This window comes from Anabrus simplex, chromosome 10 (genome assembly GCF_040414725.1).
Source record: "Anabrus simplex isolate iqAnaSimp1 chromosome 10, ASM4041472v1, whole genome shotgun sequence".
Lineage (NCBI taxonomy): Eukaryota > Metazoa > Arthropoda > Insecta > Orthoptera > Tettigoniidae > Anabrus > Anabrus simplex.
In genome coordinates this window covers 70,448,312-70,467,756 of record NC_090274.1, presented here as the reverse complement: position 1 = coordinate 70,467,756, position 19,445 = coordinate 70,448,312, and the positions used below count along the sequence as shown (strand labels likewise).

At 40.0% G+C, this 19,445-nt stretch overlaps 1 protein-coding gene across 3 annotated transcripts in view; it reads left to right on the top strand.

The window, feature by feature from the left end:
* Pfk (ATP-dependent 6-phosphofructokinase) overlaps positions 1–19,445 on the top strand; it is a 194,668-nt gene that overhangs the window by 85,287 nt on the left and 89,936 nt on the right. The gene's annotated exons all lie outside the window — the stretch shown is intronic.

Below are 19,445 nucleotides of genomic sequence, written 5' to 3'. Positions count from 1 at the left end.
TGGTTCACATAAGCAGCAGAAGTGGAGATTGAAAGAGATCCTCAAGCAGAATGAAATTCTGTATTAGCCAATGGCATGGAACTAATGTTTAAAGTTTGGAGCAACACTAACGAACAACAGGGACATGGACTTGTAAAGCCTGAATTAAAATTATTCAGACCTTTTTATTATTTTTAGTTTGAGATGGCCATATTATTCAAGTATTATCACCAGTTTAAAAAAATATTTCTTGATGAATTCTAGTCTGCTATTATAAGTTCCATGGGCTGTATTGTTTTCTTGATTTGTGTGACAAGATTTATTTTCAATGTCCTTGTGGTTTTCATTTTCACAATTACTTGTTTTGAAAATAGGTGTATGAATGCATGTCTATGTAGTCGACAGTAATTATTGTTTTCAACTGACCCAAGAACTGTCAGAGCTGGAGAGAGAGCATTGATAACATTATAACCACATTCCTACATATTGCAGTATCTTCCATCACTGTCATAACTTAAATGGAAAAATGACCCAGTTTTTCAACAAGAAGTGTATGGTTGAAAAGATGAATGAAATATTAGCTTGTTGATCAAAATCTATGCTGTATCAGTTATTTATAAAGTCTAGTTTGTGTTCTCCTCTGTCTTCACTGACAGCTTTGTTTTACTTTCTACTTGCTGCCTCTTCTAGAAACTGGTCAAGGTAAGAACCAGTTTGTTACTTTACTGAGCTTCTCTCATGAGGTGAAAATAGTTTGCTTTGATCCAGTTAAATTCTTAAGTGATACAGGAAGCATTACAATGGAGTCTCGCAAATCTGAGCGTTATTTGAATTTTTCTTTTCACAAATTTAAAACGATTTTTCTACAGAATTTAATTCCCTGTTTATTCCCGCCATGTCATATTACTGTGGCTCCCTTCTACTGAGATCTGATATATTCTAAGGTAATAAACATAAATAAATAAGATGAAGACACTAGTTAATAATTGTGGCATAGGGCTGTCATAAATCTTTTACCACAAGGAGGATGAATACCTCACAGTAAATATAGACGCATGTCTAGGGCCTTGACCAAGAGGAGTCTGTGGACATACAGAGTGAAAAGATGTTTTACAAAATATATTTGACTAATATCAAGAGTGCTTGACACCAAAGTAACACAAATTTAAATGTCTAGAATAATTATGCAGCATACTAAAATCTGCTCGTAATAGTAGTTGGCCAAATTAAAAATAATCTCAGATGGAGGGTATATAATTTTCATATAACAAAAAAGAAATATTATAGCTAAACCATCTATGATTACTGAAAGCTGACACAAATAGAACTAAATTACATTAAATGGGCTAGGTTAGCTGAGATGAGAGAGCAAAATTACATACTGATGGTACAAATTACAGTAAGTACTTGAAATAAAACTTTCCTTCCTCAAACTTACAAAGATAAATAGTAGAGAAATACTCACAGAATATTAAAATGTTAAAAAGCAAACATAGAAGTGAATGTACAAATCAACGGGTATACAGTTTATGGGTAGCCATGACACCAAAACACAGTCAATCTAAATTGACCCAAAAAAGTTGACACCAGTGTTCCAGAATATTCCAACCTTTCTGTACGGTCACTGCATCGAGCTGGCAGACAGTCCAGAACACAAGTTGTAGATTTATTTATTTATTTTATATGGCATATAGAGGGTACAGAGAAACTATATATATAATCTCGTCGGCTGTAACTCAATCAGAGTATATATATAACTTCCTTCTGCATACATTGACCAGTTCAGCTCAGTTCATGGATGTGTTTGCGATGACTAAAACAGACCAATCCTGGTATAAAACATACGCCCAGTATGCCAGACACTGAATGGATGGAGGAGGGCGGGGTTGTAATTGGTGGAGTTTTCTTACTTGTCGCTTGGCTTCTTGATGTCTGCGGCGTTCTTTCAAACAAGTTGACAGTGGTGGATGTAGTGTTCCACCACAGTGAACGGTTCACAGCATATTCTTCCCATGTCTGTATATTTATACCAGTTGTCTTCATGATGTGTTTCAGCTGGTCCTTAAAACTCTTAGGAGGGGCTCCATGAGGTCTACTGCCAGAGCAAAGTTCACCATAAAGAATTTGGCGGACAAGCCTGGTATCACCCATGTGGTGAACATGGCGTAACCATCTCAGTTGATGAGCAATGATAGTTGCCTCAATGCTATTCAGCTGCGGTTTGTTGAGAACTGCTGTTTTGGTCACGTATATTCAAGATGAATCTCATTTTCTGTTGGTGGAAACGTTCAAGTTTTTTGATATCACGGCGATAGTGTCCAAGTTTCACAGCCGTACAGCAGCGTGGAAATGACAACAGCTTACACTTAAAGCAGATAGAACAATAAATGGACAAAGGATCAATGGATGGTAAAATAACTTATAGTTTAATGTCCAGAGAATTTAGCCAATTCACTGCCTCTTCACTTGCTGCATGAAATTCGTGGTATCCTCCCTGAAAGCTCTGAAGTGGGCACATCATCACAACATGGTGGACTGTCTGAGCCATGTAACCGCAGTCGCAATGAGGGCTGGAAATTTTTCCTCACTTAGGGAGCCAGAAGTTGCACCTTCCAAGACCAGTCAATGTAGCCCAGATTCTTCTTGGCAAGTTGAACCCATCAAGTTTCCCACAGGGGTCAGATATCAATCCTAGCTGGTCAGGTTTTGAAGCAGCCCACTCTTCCCTCCAGGCAGTATTCATGTTGTACGGTGATTCAACCAACCTCTTTCCTAGTTGCCATGATGGATGTCGAGATTTTAATCTTCCATGCTTCTGAGGATTGCAGTCCTGATGAATCTGCAAGAGTGTATTTGCAGTAAGTTTTAACCATTCCTTGTTCAGAGCAGTTAGCCTTCGAAAGTGAGGGGGATGGATGTTAGTTAATACTGGTAGCCATTTAAGTGGTGTGGATTTGAGTATGCTAGACACTGTCCTCATGGTATCATTCAGCTGGACATCAATTTTTCCTGTGTGTGCGCTGTTGATCCATACAGGGCTGCAATATTCTGCAACTGGGTATACTAGGGCAAGAGCTGTTGTTTGGAGGACATGAGCATTTGCTCCCTGACTAGTGCCACTGAGTTTGTGAAGGATGTTATGTGTTTTAACCTTTGCTGCTGTTTTGCAGAGGTGTTCTTTATACGTCAAAGAGTGATCCAGCATAATACCCAAGTATTTTGGATGAGCACAGTATTTTAGCTGTTGGCCTCTGAATTGAACTTGTGGAATGTAATGGGCTCTCTTGTTGTGTAGATGAAAGGTACTAATTTCCGTTTTGTTTACATTGGGTTTTAATCGCCAGGTGTTGAAGTATCTATCCATTTTTAGGAGATCTCATGTGAGAATGGCTTCAGCGGTCTCAAAGTCTGCGGACTATGCGTTAGGGCTATTTCATCAGCATATATAAACTTTCGGCGTGCAGTAGATGGAAGATCTGCCATGTAGAGATTGAAGAGAAGTGGAGCAAGAACAGAACCGTGTGGCAATCCATCATTTAATCTGTAGGATTTGCGTATGTTTCCATTGAGATTGCCTACGGGTGTCAAATTGAAAGAGCTGCACCTGGCAAGCCGAACATGTCCTTGGACACTCCCGGCACTAAAAGCCATACGCCATTTCATTTCATTTTCCATTGAGATGTACTTGAATTATGCGATTGCATAGCATGTTGTTTAGATAAAAGGGAGGGGCGGGGATATAAAATGAAAGAGAAGTACGATTTGAAATGCACCATGGATAGAGTCCCCAGGACTATCTACTACACCAGGTGACATGTATAAGAACATAGTTGAATAATAGTCAAAGTAAAACTTCATAAAAATGAAAATTTGGAAGAACCAGCTTACCCAAAAGTATCGAGATCTCTCTTCCTTCCTGATTCATTGAATTGACATCAGCAGGACGTTGTAGATTAAAATATTGTCATGAAGACAAAATGAACATACGAAGGCAGATCAGATATAAACGAGAATTTGAATGTACCGCTGCTGTTAGGAATAATTTTGAGGCGGGGCTTTGCTAGGATGTTGGTGGGGGTGTCTGGAGAAGGGGTTTGTGTGCGCGAACGACTGTGGAGAGCTGGGCTGCTTCAGTACTCTGAGTGAGCAAGAAGTGCACACGTCTGTTGCGCAATGCATCATTATCAAATTTCTCGCAAAAGAGGGCACCAAACCTTCCAAAATTTTGAGATGGCTCTGCGCACGGTTTGGGAAAGAAACACTTTAGCAGACTCGAGTGTATGAGTGGGCTAAAAAATTTGTGGCAGGAAGGGAAGCTGTGGGAAATAAATCTCAAGAAAGGGGACCGCAGACAAGCATCACTGCAGACATTGTTGCCATTCGTGACATTATTGGTGAAGATCGGCGAATAAAAATTTTGCAAATTGTTTTTGCTGTAGGAATAACTTACGGAAGTGCTCAAACCATCATGCGAGATTAACTTCATTTCAGAAAATTATCTGCCAGGTGGGTTCTTCGTCTCCTCAACCAGGAACAAAAAACTTATGCCAGGAAGTTTGTCAGAGACTCCTGCGTTGCTACGAGGAGGAAGGAGAGGATTTGTGACTTGTGATGAAACTTGGGTGCATCATTACACCCCAGAGTCAAAGCAAGCAAGCATGCAAGCATGGAGTGGCGGCGAAGAGACGAAGCAGGTCCGGTCAAGACCAAAACATTCCCATCTGCTGGAAAGGTGCTTGCAACCTCTTTCTGGGACTCTGCGGTCATTTTACTGCTGGATTTTCTTCACGAACAAAGGACAATTAATGCAGCCTATTACTGTCGCCTTTTGGATGAAGCAAAAGCTGCAAATTGCAACAAGTGACGCCGGCAATCGATCCGAAGCGTCGTTCTTCTCCGTGACAATGCAAAGCAGCATACTGCCGCTTTAACTTGGGATAAACTGGACGAAATTCTCTGGACGCCTCTGGAACACCCTCTGTACAGTCCAGATTTATCGCCCTGTGACTACCGTTTGTTTAGACCACTCAGGACCTAGGAAGACAGTGGTTCGATGATGATGCAAGTGTAGAAGAGTTTGTGCACAACTAGCTCTGCACACGTCTCTCTTCTTTCTACAAGGATGGCATAAAAAAACTTACCAGTCTGATGGAGAAAATGTGTATCCAAGGCAGGGCACTATGCAGAAAAGTGATCTCTATATGTGTATTTTTTTTTGTCTGATGCAATAAATTTTAAAATATAATTCCCGTTTATATTTGATCTGCTCTTGTAGGTTCCACCCTCAAACCCACTCATTGCACACTGACAAAGAGTGAAGAGAGGGCAGAGAATTTATAGGGAGCCGAGAGTGACATAGATAGCTGTAGTGGTAGGGGCAAGAGTTGCATCCGGGAGATAGTAGGTTCGAATCCCACTATCGGCAGCCCTGAAAATGGTTTTCCGTGGTTTCCCATTTTCACACCAGGCAAATGCTGGGGCTGTACCTTAATGAAGGCCACGGCCGCTTCCTTTCAACTCCTAGGTCTTTCCTATCCCATCGTCGCCATAAGACCTATCTGTGTCGGCGCGACGTAAAGCCCCTAGCAAGAAGGAGAAGAAGGGGCAAGAGTAGAGAGACACCAAATGTTCTCTAATATAGCAGAAGCAAGAAAGACGCATAGACGTAGAGGTGTACGGGTCTGAGGAAGTAGAAGTGGCGAGTGCAAAAAGGTGAGGCTAGAAGCACGCAGGAAGAAAATTTTGGCGGAAGGTGAGGGAATATTACAGATCATGCACATGTTTGTTGTAGTGCCTGAAACTAATACGTTTCTGAGAAAGAACTGTCTGCCTATTAAAGTACGGTAGTTTTATTGCTGGAGTGGAATTCGTACTTTATTTTTGTCCTCTAATGTAATAAGTTTGACACAACCTATAGATCAGGGCATTTTGGAATGTCTAAAAGAAAGTATCAACGACACTGCCTGCTGCATTCTCTCCTGGAAGCAACAGAACGCGAGGAAAACATCACAAACTTCCTCAGACAGGTAACCATGAGGAACGTAGTGTATTGGTTAGCAGAATCATCAGATGAAGTGAAGCCAGAGACACTCACGAAATCATGGAAGAAGATTTTAGGAAGTGCTGTGTCTGCTGACAGTAACTCTTGATAACAGCAATGATGATGACATAAACAAATTTGTCAGATCTAATCTCACAGATACCCGATTGTAAAGATGGAATGGATGAAGAGTGATTAACAGGATGAACTTACAGACGCATCAATTATTGAAATGTTGAATGAACCAGCAAAAAATAGCGAGGAAGAAGTTTAATAGAGACGGCGCCAAATGTCTCATTGTGAGGGTCACACTGTGTTGGAGGCGGCACTATGCTACGCAGAACAACAGCCAGAGGCAACTCCCACCGATACCTTGTTCTGTGAGCGATGACATGACATTGCTGCACAGAAACGATGCAACATTCAGAAACAGAAGTCAATTAAGGACTTGTTTAATCCATGCCATAACACTGTAAGAAATGACATACAGGACCTTATCTTGAATCGTTGCTGATTTTTTTAAAAGGTTTCATGATTTTCCCTGTGTTGCTGTGTGTAGTCAGATTTATTACAAACCTGAGGTACCCCCCCCTTCCCCAAATTACCTCGGATTATCGAGACTCTACTGTACATTCATTTTATTTCACGTTTACTATCTTTGGTCATCTAACCTATGCATTATGATCTATGCTGGTTCACGCTGATACACTATTGATAAATAATTCAGACAATGTAATATTACCTTCTATTGTAAAAGTTCCTGTAATTTTACACTGTCAAGTATTTTCTTGGAGGAAACCTTTTATATCTATTGCTGTTAAAAAATGGGGTGATAAGGTTCCTGTTGGCACATTCACTGCATCTTCTCTAGTTAAGACCTGGCACTGGTTGTGATCACAAACAAGTTAATCAGTTGGGTTGGAAATTATGTTTCAAATTATTCTGAATCATTGTTAAAGAATCATTCCTTTTTACTACTGGCAGCAGCAAGAAACTGAGTTGTGGAAAGTAAAAGGCCCAGTTAAGTAATGGAAAGAAACAAACAAATGACAAATCAAGTCGGTATATCGCTGTGCTAATGCAAGACTACAATATATGTCTTATTGAGAAATATAGGTGTTTGAAGTTTTCTAAAGCGTGTAAACAATGCCCATCCAAAATGACAGCAATTATACATTTTGTGTTCTTGCAATGAAGGTGAAGGAATTTTCCTTCAATTTCCAGTGCAAAACCAATACATCTACGGTGACTGTTGAGCTGAACATCTTTAACCCTCTTGCACTCGGGTCTGCTCGAGGGAGCTTGACTAATTTTTGTGATTTTGCAACCAAAATTCAAAAATCAGCATGTAAACAGTTTAACATACAGGGTGTATCCTATGATGATGTTACAAACTTTCAGGGATGATGGAGGACGGCAAATGGATCAATTTGAGATAAGAAACCATAGTCCGGAAACATTTGAGTCAAAAGTTATTAATAATCCAAGTTGTTTGACATCCATCTGTTCTTTACAGGCGCTGGGGTTGGAATTCCATCCCGCAGTAGTTCTTTAACTTGCCGGAAACCAACGACATGGGGTTGTCACCTTTAAACACCCTTAAAAGCCACTGGCCTCAGTTGGGTTTGAACTCACTGCCTGCGACACTCTTCAAACGACACAAACTATTCTAATGGGTACAATAGAACTTTGTGCGACAATGCTATGCCTGCATTACGCATGGGGATGCCATTGCAAGTGATAAAAATCATTGTTATCCGTATTGAAGATACTGAATGTAGGATGTTAAAAGGTTTGTTTTTTTCACCTATTCAATACATATAAGTTTTATAAATTAGGAATTTATTGTAGATTCCACTTGAGACATGTTTCGCCCTTCATTGAGGGCATCATCAGTCAAAATATCACCTCAAGGTAAAAAATCAGGTAACTGGTTAGTAGTAGACATGTACAAATTATTACATATTATTAACAACATATAAAAATTAAGTATGGGAAAAAAAAAAAAAAAATTTCCCCTACCCCCGGTGATTTTTAACTAAAATAATCTGCTCTACATATTTCTGAAATGTCAATGCTAATTCTTTCTTCCAACCTCTAAAACATCAGGACGCACTTGGTACTAAAAAAAAATTTTTTATCCTTGCGCACCAGCTGCTCTTGTGTTAATATGTATATAATTGTAAATTCTCAACTTTCAATTAGATAATGTAATTACTATATAGATACCAATCATTAACATTAGTTTTTATTACAAACATTTACGCTGAATGATAAATGTAAATATTTTTAAAAAACTTTATCTCAACTGTTCAATTGAACTATGTAAATACTGTATAGTTACCAACCTTTGACATCAATTTTTGGTTACTAACATTGATGCCAAACACTCCACCTTTTCTCCCTTAATTGTTTTATTGTAAATATTTTTCAAACTTTTTATTTTCATATGATTGCGTCAACTGTTTCTCCAGAGCACCAATGCAGAACTCTACTTTGTTATTTTTAGGCATTGGTGCTGACTTTTCATCTAAACCTACATGTTCAACCATCACTTTTGTGCAAAAAATTTTTTTCCCATACTTAATTTTTATATGTTGTTAATAATATGTAATAATTTGTACATGTCTACTACTAACCAGTTACCTGATTTTTTACCTTGAGGTGATATTTTGACTGATGATGCCCTCAATGAAGGGCGAAACATGTCTCAAGTGGAATCTACAATAAATTCCTAATTTATAAAACTTATATGTATTGAATAGGTGAAAAAAACAAACCTTTTAACATCCTACATTGGGGATGCCATTTCGAACATTTCTTGTAAATGGAGCAGCTTGTGAAATTTGTGCAAGTAAACAGACTTAAATGAGTCAAATTTTGCTTAACTTTTGACTCAATCGTTTCTGGAATATGGTCCCTTATCTCAAATTGATCTATTTGTTGTCCTTCATCATTCCTGAATGTTCATATCATATATGAAACTACGAGCATTTCAGAAATTAATATACATTGGACATTAATGAATGTAAGTTTTCGTGGCTCATTGTATTAACATAAAGAAATAAATCAACTGGATTAAAGCCACTATATATATATTTATTAATAATAAAGCCAAGTTTTCAGCCAAATTGCATTGGCCTTCATCAGGGCATGTGAAGTCTTGCCTCCGACAGTAAGCAAAGAAATTATCTGAAGGAACATGGAAGTCATGTCCGTACTATCCACGGCCTACCCCCACTAACTGGACTCAAGGATCGTGGCACTGTGCTGTGGTTGTTGGGAGGGAAGTTACTGATGCACCGCCCTCTGTCGACAGTTTGAGTGCGTCCCGCTGTGCCATGGTGGTGTTATGCATGTATTTCTGCAGTACAGGTCTCCATGTATTTGATAACTTGAAGCCGTCTTTCCTGTTGATGTTATTTGGGCGCAGCTCTATCTCTATGGCTTCCCTCACAAGACGAGCATAGAAGTCTTTTACAGGCGCAATGATCTTGCCTGGTCAAAGAGGATTTCATGGTCTGTACTGTAGAAATGTTTTGCTATGGCAGACTGGCTTATAGCGTTCTCCGTGGAGGATGAAAGAGCGACATTCTTTACCGATCTCATTTGCTCTTTCACCCTGGTGCTAACAAGTCTTTTTGTCATGCCAACATATGAACAACCACAACCACATGGAATTTCATATACGCCCGGTGATTTTATTCATCTTTCTTTCTCTTCAGTTTTCGGGTGCGAGGCTGAGTGGCTCAGACGGTTGAGGCGCTGGCCTTCTGACCCCAACTTGGCAGGTTCGATCCTGGCTCAGTCCGGTGGTATTTGAAGGTGCTCAAATACGTCAGCCTCGTGTCGGTAGATTTACTGGCACGTAAAAGAACTCCTGCGGGACTAAATTCTGGCACCTCGGCATCTCCAAAGACCGAAAAAGTAGTTTCTGGGACATAAAGCAAATAGCATTATTATTATTAGTTTTCTGGTCTTTGTCCAGCTTTCTCCTTATCCTACGCATTCCATTTCACCAGGAAATAGCTGAACAAATGCATTGCGTCCCCATCAAGCAGACTCGTACTTAAAATAACTTTTACCTACAAAAATATGGTGTTGCAATGATAACCGTCTCATTATGTTAACAGCTGAGATTAAGACTGGCTATTGATGCTAGGTCGAACACGTACACGCTCCTTATGAGGTCAAGAACTATGTGCACCCTTCCTGTACATGTGCTTAGGTCTCGGAGAGTAAGAACGCCGCTGGGTGGTCTGGGTTTATAAGAGAGACTCTGTATGTTTGAGGATGGGAGTGTATGAAGATGTGGAGATTGTCCTCGTCTCCTCTTTCTGTTGCTCCCTCTTCGTGCACTGACCTGTCATTGTGTCTGTCGTATTGTGTGTTTCTTTTCATCTTCCTATCCTTCTGCATATGACTTGAAAAAGCCTGGCTATATTTTGTAGTCCTGTAACTGGAAAACTTTCCCAGTTCAACTTTAGTGCTTGTTGTACTTATTAGAGACAGTGCAGTGGATTACCATGGATTTTTGAAGCAGATGAAATCAAATCCCATTTTCAACTATTCCCCAAATGACTTCCTGTGGCATTCCATTCAAGCAGCGGCTGATTTGGTATTTTCCTATACTTCAGCTGGTTAACTTCCTAATTTTAGTCCCCCACTTAAACACTCGCCAAGAACAGACAACACAGTAACTCAGTTTGAGATATTTAATTTCTGTGTTAAGTACAGAGGGGTGTTGACCAAGACCCCTAAGAATGAAGTCATCATATCAGATACAGGATGCCTTAATACCAGTGAGAAAACTGAGAAAGTGGCCTCTTGGTTTGGGTCACATAGCTATCGGCTTCTGTTCAGGAGGTAGTGGGTTCGAACTCCAATAATGGCAGCCCTGAAGATGGCTTTCCATGGTTTCCTATTTTCACACCAGGCTGTACCTTAATTAAGGCCACGGTCACTTCCTTCCCACTCCTAGCCCTTCCCTATCTTGTAAGATCTATATGTGTCGGTGCAACGTGAAGCAGATTGTAAAACAAAGTACCAGTGAGGAAAACAGACTGAATTCAGCTAATTTTGAAGAATACTGAAATGTTTAATAGTTATTTAGCCGGGTGAGTGGCTCAGACGGTTGAGGCGCTGGCCTTCTAACCCCAACTTGCCAAGTTCGATCCTGGCTCATTCCGGTGGTATTTGAAGGTGCTCAAATACGTCGGCCTCGTTTCGGTAGATTTACTGGCACATAAAAGAACTCCTGCAGGACAAAATTCTGGCACCTTGGCATCTCTGAAAACTGTCAAAGAGTAGTTAGTGGGAGGTAGAAAACAATAACATTATTCAGTCTGTGAGTAATTTCTTAGTTTTTAACACATTTGCACCTGGCATGTGCTGAAATAAAATCTTTCCTTCAAGGGCACATATCCCAGTTCTAAAACCAAACCAAACCCTGTGCTGCTACAGCCATGATGGACCTTGGCCTACAAAGAGACTGCTGCTCAACCTTAAGGCCTGTAGGTGATGCATAGTCAGCATGACAAATGCTATTTGTAATTATTCTTGGCTTGCTAGAGCAGGGCCACTATCACTCTGACAGAAAGCCCCTCAGTTGTTGTCACATGGGCCAATTTCCTCTGGATTTGGCCCTCAGATCCAGGTAAAATTCCCTGACCTGACTGGGAATTAAGCTTGGGGCTTCCTGGTAAGAAATAGACTTGCTACTGTTCGACTGTGGGAACCACTCCATATCCTTATCCACACTTTCACAGTTTCTGTAATAATATAGATTATTGGACTGACCTTCTTATTACCAGCGTCAGTCGTACCTGAGGTTGATAGCATTAAATGAAGCAGTGCTGTAACATTGGCTTCCTTTTGCAAATAAAACAAGCTACTGCATATGTTTGATATTTGTTGTGACCAATAGGTAAGTCAGAAGATGCTGGGGTGACTATTGGGTCATTTGTAACAAGCTGCCTTCGGTATTTGTAAAGGGAAAGCCTACTTATTGTCTGTACACATAAATAATAAAATACAATTCCTTTTTGTAGCAAGACACACTATGGGGCTCGGTAAGATTCACAACTCTGTATTGTAGCTTTTCTGTTTATCTTTGTTGTTCAGGATTGAGCATGTCTATGGACAGATTTGTGAGAACGGAGTTGTGTTTTTATTTTATTTTTATGAATAAAATGTGACTTAAAGCCTGGGAAAAAGCCAAGAAAAGTAAAGAGAAAATCATTCTCATTCTTGTTGTTTGGTAGGATATACAGTAAGAGTACATTTATTGATATTATCTTAGTTGGGCGTAGAGGCTCAGATAGTAGTTAATATGCATTCTGAGCTTAAGGTGACAGGCTCAGTCAGTTGGTATTTTAAGGTGCTTGAATACATCAGCCTCATGTTGGGAGATTAACTTTCATCTAAAAGCTCCTGGGAAAGAAAATTTTCAGCGTCTTATAAATGTGGTTAATAGAACATTCAGCTTCTTCTTAGCTTTTTTTCTCAATTCATTGGATTCGGCGAGTGATGCGGATTAGGCCCGGTTTTACGGCTGGATGCACTTACCTATGTATTGACTATTGTGTGTTTCTGTGGACCGTGTGAGCTGGCCTTGCAGTTAGGGGCACACAGTTGTGAGCTTGCATCCTGGAGATAGTAGGTTTGAACCCCACTGTCGACAGCCCTGAAGATGGTTTTCTGTGGTTTCCCATTTTTACACCAGACAAATGCTGGGACTACACCTTAATTAAGGCCATGGCTGCTTCCTTCCCACTCCCAACCCTTTCCTGTCCCATCGTTGCCATTGCGACATAAAGCAACTTATAAAAAGAAAAAAAGTTGAACCTATTTATTTTAGACTTATTACCTCGAGTTCAGAATATAAATGTTTGTGTAAATTGAATATCCCTCATCACATATCTGTCCATTGGTGTATGCTCAGTCCTCTCTGTGTTGTGTTTCACTGTTAGCTGTGTTTCATTTGTAGTGATATTTTTAACAATAACAGACAAATATAAAACACATATACTAACGACTGATGGTAGGAAATGTAGTAATAGTTCTGTGTCAAGGCTAGCCTTGTTCTGAAAATGGCCGTGTGCTATGTAGAGAGCAGGTGAGTACTGTAGGCATAATATGTGAAGGAATAATGTTTGCGTATTTTCTCATATTGCCATATTCCCACATGAGTCAGTCACTCTCACTCAAAGGGAAATAAATAATTGTGAATTGATTCAGTTGAAAATTCTGAAATGGAAATGAAGGAAAGAAATTAATTTGAAATGAAGATGGAAAACTTTTTGAACTAAATGACCAACAATTTCTGAATATTCAGTATTTAACCTTCATGTGGTAAGTTGTTGCTATTATAATATTTAGTTAAATTGTTATGATTGTTTTATCTACATCTCAGTCATGTTTTACTTTAAATAATACAAGCATGTTCAAAAAATAACCAAACTTTGAAAGTAATTCTTTAGGGGGTTTACCTGCAGCCTAGTTAGCTTTGTCTACTTTGAAATGCTCCCCTCCTCTATTTATATTGCCCTGTAGAATAACATCCACAGTGTCCCCTGCCTGTTGTAAGAGGCAGCTAAGAGGGGTACTTGGGGGGTCTCAACTTGGGAACGTTCTTCTGGGTGAGTCAGTCTGGCATTGCTTCCACTTACCAGGCTCCTCACTTTAATCTTCCCTGTCTGGCCTCTTGTCGTCAACTCTTGTTCTCTTCTAACTCCAGTGGTACTAGCTTTGTGAGGCCTAGGGATTATTTATTTTTCACGCGCTTTATGACTCTTCCCTTGCTTTTAGCGATAGCTTCATTCTTCCAAGTGTCGGAACCATTCCGTTTGTTGAGAGGATGGTTGCCCAGTTGCACTCGCCCTTAAGACAGCCGCAACCACCTCCATTAATACAGTAAAACTTGTCTAAACCAGATCTCCTATATACCGGAAACTTGCAAAAACAGAAAATAAATTTTGAAACTGGAGAATTTCCTTTGTTAAATCTATATATTATAAAAGTTTACCAAAAAGCAACTATGTCCAATCCTTCCGTTCTGCTGGACCGGTTTTCTTCATTCTTTTTTGTATTCTCTCCTGAATTACGTGGCGGTGAATCATGAGAAATTGATAGGTCTCCGAGTTCAGCCAACTTTGAGGAATCTCAAAATCAAATCACTAAATGATCACTCCAATAATTGCAGGTGAAGGCTTATCCTAACCCACAATACATTCTGTACTTAGCAGATTGCTAAGCGACTAACACTTTCATTAATATTCTGATATGCGATTTTCATTCTTAGTAATGTCGTTGCATGCAGCCATGTTTGATTACTGCCTGTCAAGCCAGAGAGTATATATACTTCGTCTGATCATGGAAGAATACTATTCTCTGCTAGATAGTCTTTGATTCTTTGACCTTGCCCAGCTTCTTAATATACTCAACAGATGACAGAACATTCCTAATACGGTAACTTACATGCTGCTCAGTGAAAGCAGTCAACATACACACAGGCAGGAAGGTATTAAGTCAACTAGCCTTCTATATTGCCATTAATAAAGCACAGGGACAAACTCTTGAAAAAGTGGCTGTCTACTTACCTGAACCAGTATTCAATCATGGCGGCCAATTGTGCGTTACACTATCTCGGGCAAGTTGTTTGTAAATTTTAAGACCCAGATACACTGGAATAGTCGAAGTACAGTGAATACTGTATGGCAAGAAGTCTTATAAACTACATTACGAATGAATCAATTATTAGGTACTAGTATTAAATGTTCGTAAAATATTGAAAAAGGCAGGCAAAACAATATGACTATGACGAGTTATCTGATCTATTTATAATGAATGTGGAGTAGCATTGATCCACTAGTAATGCCTTAAAATGGAAAACTATCTAATGCAGAATTGGAACCATTGCTGGTACAGTTTAATTGTAGCTGCTACTAAATGCTATTTTCAGTTTTGTAATAATGATGGCAAGCAACGCTGAGCATGCTCGGACTTCTGCGAACCATCAACCCTACCGTCGGTGACTGCCTTCTTCAAGGACCCCGGGAGATTCCATAGTATTCGTTCTCTTTTGTGCTACAGAAGATTACTAAACGTTTCTGACCCTGCTGGATTGTAAATAGTGTGCTGTTAATTCTTTCATCCATCTTGGAATTTGCGTTATAGGTATTTACAGTGTTATGGTGGCAACCTATTTGTTAATGTCGAGTGGAATGAAACTGTGAATTGTAGGGTCATCTTAATTCATTTGCATACTATATCTTTGTGATACAGTGAAAATGTGTTCTGAACATTTGATGCTTATGCTGGAGGAGAAAGTTAAAATTATTCCTTTGTCAACAACACTTTGAAAGTCATGTGAGGACAGAGAAACTAGGAGAGATTGCAACCATGCTAGTTGAATAAGCGTTGTAATGCTTTTTGTGACAAAGTTTCACCTTTACAATACAAAAGTTATTTTGTTTATTTCAAAATAACATACACTTAATAAAAGCTTGGGACATTGTCAGCCATTAGTAAAAGACAAAATAATTGGAGCAAAGATAATTGAAATCACTTGATGAATAATGGCTGTGATTAGTATCACTGGGGGTGGATCACTATGGGTTTACAGTACCTTTGATTAGTACCATTATGTGAGGAACACCATGGGTCCGCATTACCTGTGATTAGTACCATTATGTGAGGAACACCGTGAGTCTACGTTACCTATGATTAGTACCACTATGTGAGGAATACCATAGGTCTGCACTACCTGTATTACATTGCCTGTGATTAGTACCATTATGTGAGGAACACCATGGGTCTGTGTAACCTATGATTAGTACCACTATGTGAGGAACACCATGGGTCTACATTACCTGTGATTAGTGCCACTGAATGAGAAACACCATGGTTCTACTTTATCAGTGATTAGTACCATTATGAGGGGCCGGTGTCCTGGATTGGGGACCCCTTTGGACAACAAGCAGCATTGATTTAGAATTTTGCTTTAGAAGCAGTCCCTTGTTCAGTTTATACAATTGTTTTAAGTTATTTAATGGGAAGGTGGGGCATTGCAGGTCGGATCCACTGATTGTTTTAAGTTCATAATCATTGTTCATTGTCGACCTTTTGAATTCTAGTCAGTGGATTAAATTAAAATTGTAATTGTCATTGCATTTTGTCTCATCTTGTTCTATTACGGGCTGATGACCTTGAAGTTAGGCCCTTTAAACAAACATTATAAAAAATGGAAGAGGTCAGACACCTCGAAAATGAAGGTATCTGCGAAAGAAAGGGAATGGCATGAAAACGAAAGACTCCCCAGATCTCGCAAACCTAATACCATTGTGAGTGAAAGATAACTAAAGTGAACTAAGGGAGGTCAGATAGGATAAGTGGCAGCAATGTGAGACTCGGTGAGAGGCCCTGTGGTCGCCAACCCACCTGCCTTTCCAATTCGAGAGCCCCTGTTAGCCGCAGGGGATGCCGTGGATGTCTTCTACTGCCCGCAGCCACAGGGTTTATCGAGCTGATGACCTAGTAGATGGTTCTGCATGTTTCTGGAATAATTATTTCTAGGCCTGAGAAGAAATAACAAGAAAGAACTGTACATCTTTTATCACCCTTTTGTGTGGTGTAATTACTTTTCTCTTCACTGTGTCATACTTTTCAATCCGAGGGGTTATCTCATTAAGAACAGTTAAATATGTTTCTTCATCCATCTGCTAGTAATTATACCAGTCACTTGGTTCTAACCTTAGTTAACTCAGTAACTTGGTGTGCAAGAAAACTTTCCATTCAGTAGCAAGTCCTTTGTCCTTTTCTTTCTAGAAAATATTTTCTTCTGTTCTTCTTTTCTTATTTCTTTTGAAAAAAAAATATGGCAAGAGCTACGTGCATACCATCGTCCAATATGTTTACATGCAAGCTTGTGAACAAAGCTATGGAGAAAGATGGAGTGGTTTGTGGCAGTCTTTGTGTTCCCTCCTGCTTGCAACTTGTGTTTGCGCATGCAAATTGTCAAGCAAGACGTGTGTGTATGTGTGTGTGCACGCGGGGCGGGGCGGGGCAGCACCTTTATCTCTCATTTCCTTTGGGGTGTTCTAGTAGGTCTTCTGCTGCACCAAAAGTCTTGTTCACACACTTATTTAATTTCATTTTTTTTCTCTCCTATCCTTAAAACTTTTGTCACCATCTCAAATTTTATTATTATAAATCTGTTTCATGGTTCATGTTTGTGGGTTACTGTAGTCACGTCCTAGTTCGTGAACCATGGGCAACGGCTGAGTGGCCTAGTAAGTGGTCCTGAGAGTCGGGATATCAGTTGCTATGGAATGGGAGTGGGCATCTCGGACATATTCTGAGTCGTGGCCCTCCTTGTGCTCAGGCGGCTAGGACTATACAATTCACCGGTGGTCCATAACCCGTTAGAGGAGAGATCCTCACTTGGACTATGTGCAAGTAGGGCAGCATCCTGCTTCATGAATTAACCGAGCTCAGAACACTTTAAGCAAGCCTCGGACCTATGGGAGTAATGGAGTCCCACTCCCATTTGACAGGCGAGGGACTCCTTGGAAACAACTTGGCGAACTAAATGGAATTCGATGGGGAGCTGTCAATATTAATGGGGCTTATGGAAGAAAGAAAGTAGAACTGGCTGAGTGAGCAAAGAGGATGCATCTGGATGTGCTAGGAGTAAGTGATATTCGGGTAAGGGGAGATAATGAGGAAGAGATAGGAGATTATAAAGTGTACTTGACAGGTGTTAGAAAGGGAAGGGCAGAGTCTGGGGTAGGGCTCTTTATCAGGAATACCATTGCACGCAACATAGTTTCTGTTAGGCACGTAAATGAGCGTAGGTAGATTTGTCAGTGGGAGGAATTAGGACAAGAATTGTGTCCGTGTATTCACCATGTGAGGGTGCAGATGAGGATGAAGTTGACAAGTTTTATGAAGCATTGAGTGACATGGTGGTCAGGGTGAACAGCAAGGATAGAATAGTGCTAATGAGCGATTTCAATGCGAGAGTTGGTAATAGAACCAAAGGATACGAAAGGGTGATTGGTAAATGTGGGGAAGATAGGGAAGCTAATGGGAATGGGAAGCGTTTGCTGGACTTCTGTGCTAGTATGGGTTTAGCTGTTACGAATACATTCTTCAAGCATAAGGCTATTCACCGCTACACATGGGAGGCTAGGGGCACCAGATCCATAATAGACTATATCTTAACGGACTTCGAATTCAGGAAATCTGTTAGGAATGTACGAGTTTTTTGCGGATTTTTCGATGATACAGACCACTATCTGATCTGTAGTGAACTAAGTATCTCTAGGCCTAGGGTAGAGAAAGTGAAATCTGTCTGCAAACGAATAAGGGTAGAAAATCTCCAGGACGAGGAAATTAGACACAAGTACATGGATATGATTAGTGAGAAGTTTCGAACAGTAGACAGTAACCTTTTCAGATTATAGAAAGTGAATGGGTAGCATACAGGGATGCTGTAGTAGAAACAGCAAGGGAATGCCTAGGAACAACTATGTGTAAAGATGGGAAAAGGCGAACATCTTGGTGGAATGATGAAGTGAGAGCAGCCTGTAAACGCAAAAAGAAGGCTTATCAGAAATGGCTCCAAACAAGGTCCGAGGCAGACAGGGATTTGTACGTAGATGAAAGAAACGGAGCGAAACAAATAGTTGTTGAATCCAAAAAGAAGTCATGGGAAGATTTTGGTAATAACCTGGAAAGGCTAGGTCAAGCAGCGGGGAAACCTTTCCGGACAGTAATAAAGAATCTTAGGAAGGGAGGGAAAAAGGAAATGAACAGTGTTTTGAGTAATTCAGGTGAACTCATAATAGATCCCAGGGAATCACTGGAGAGGTGGAGGGAATATTTTGAACATCTTCTTAATGTAAAAGGAAATCATCCTGGTGGTGTTGCAAACAGCCAAGCTCATGGGGAGGAGGAAAATGATGTTAGTGAAATTATGCTTGGGGAAGTGGAAAGGATAGTAAATAAACTCCATTGTCATAAGGCAGCAGGAATAGATGAAATTAGACCTGAAATGGTTAAGTATAGTGGGAAGGCAGGGATGAAATGGCTTCATAGAGTAGTCAAATTAGCGTGGAGTGTTGGTAAGGTACCTTCAGATTGGACAAAAGCAGTAATTGCACCTATCTATAAGCAAGGGAACAGGAAGGATTGCAACAACTATCAAGGTATCTCATCGATTAGTATACCAGGCAAAGTATTCACTGGCATCTCGGAAGGGAGGGTGCGATCAGTCGTTGAGAGGAAGTTGGATGAAAACCAGTGTGGTTTCAGACCACAGAGAGGCTGTCAAGATCAGATTTTCAGTATGCGCCAGGTAATTGAAAAATGCTACGAGAGGAATAGGAAGTTGTGTGTATGTTTCGTAGATCTAGAGAAAGCA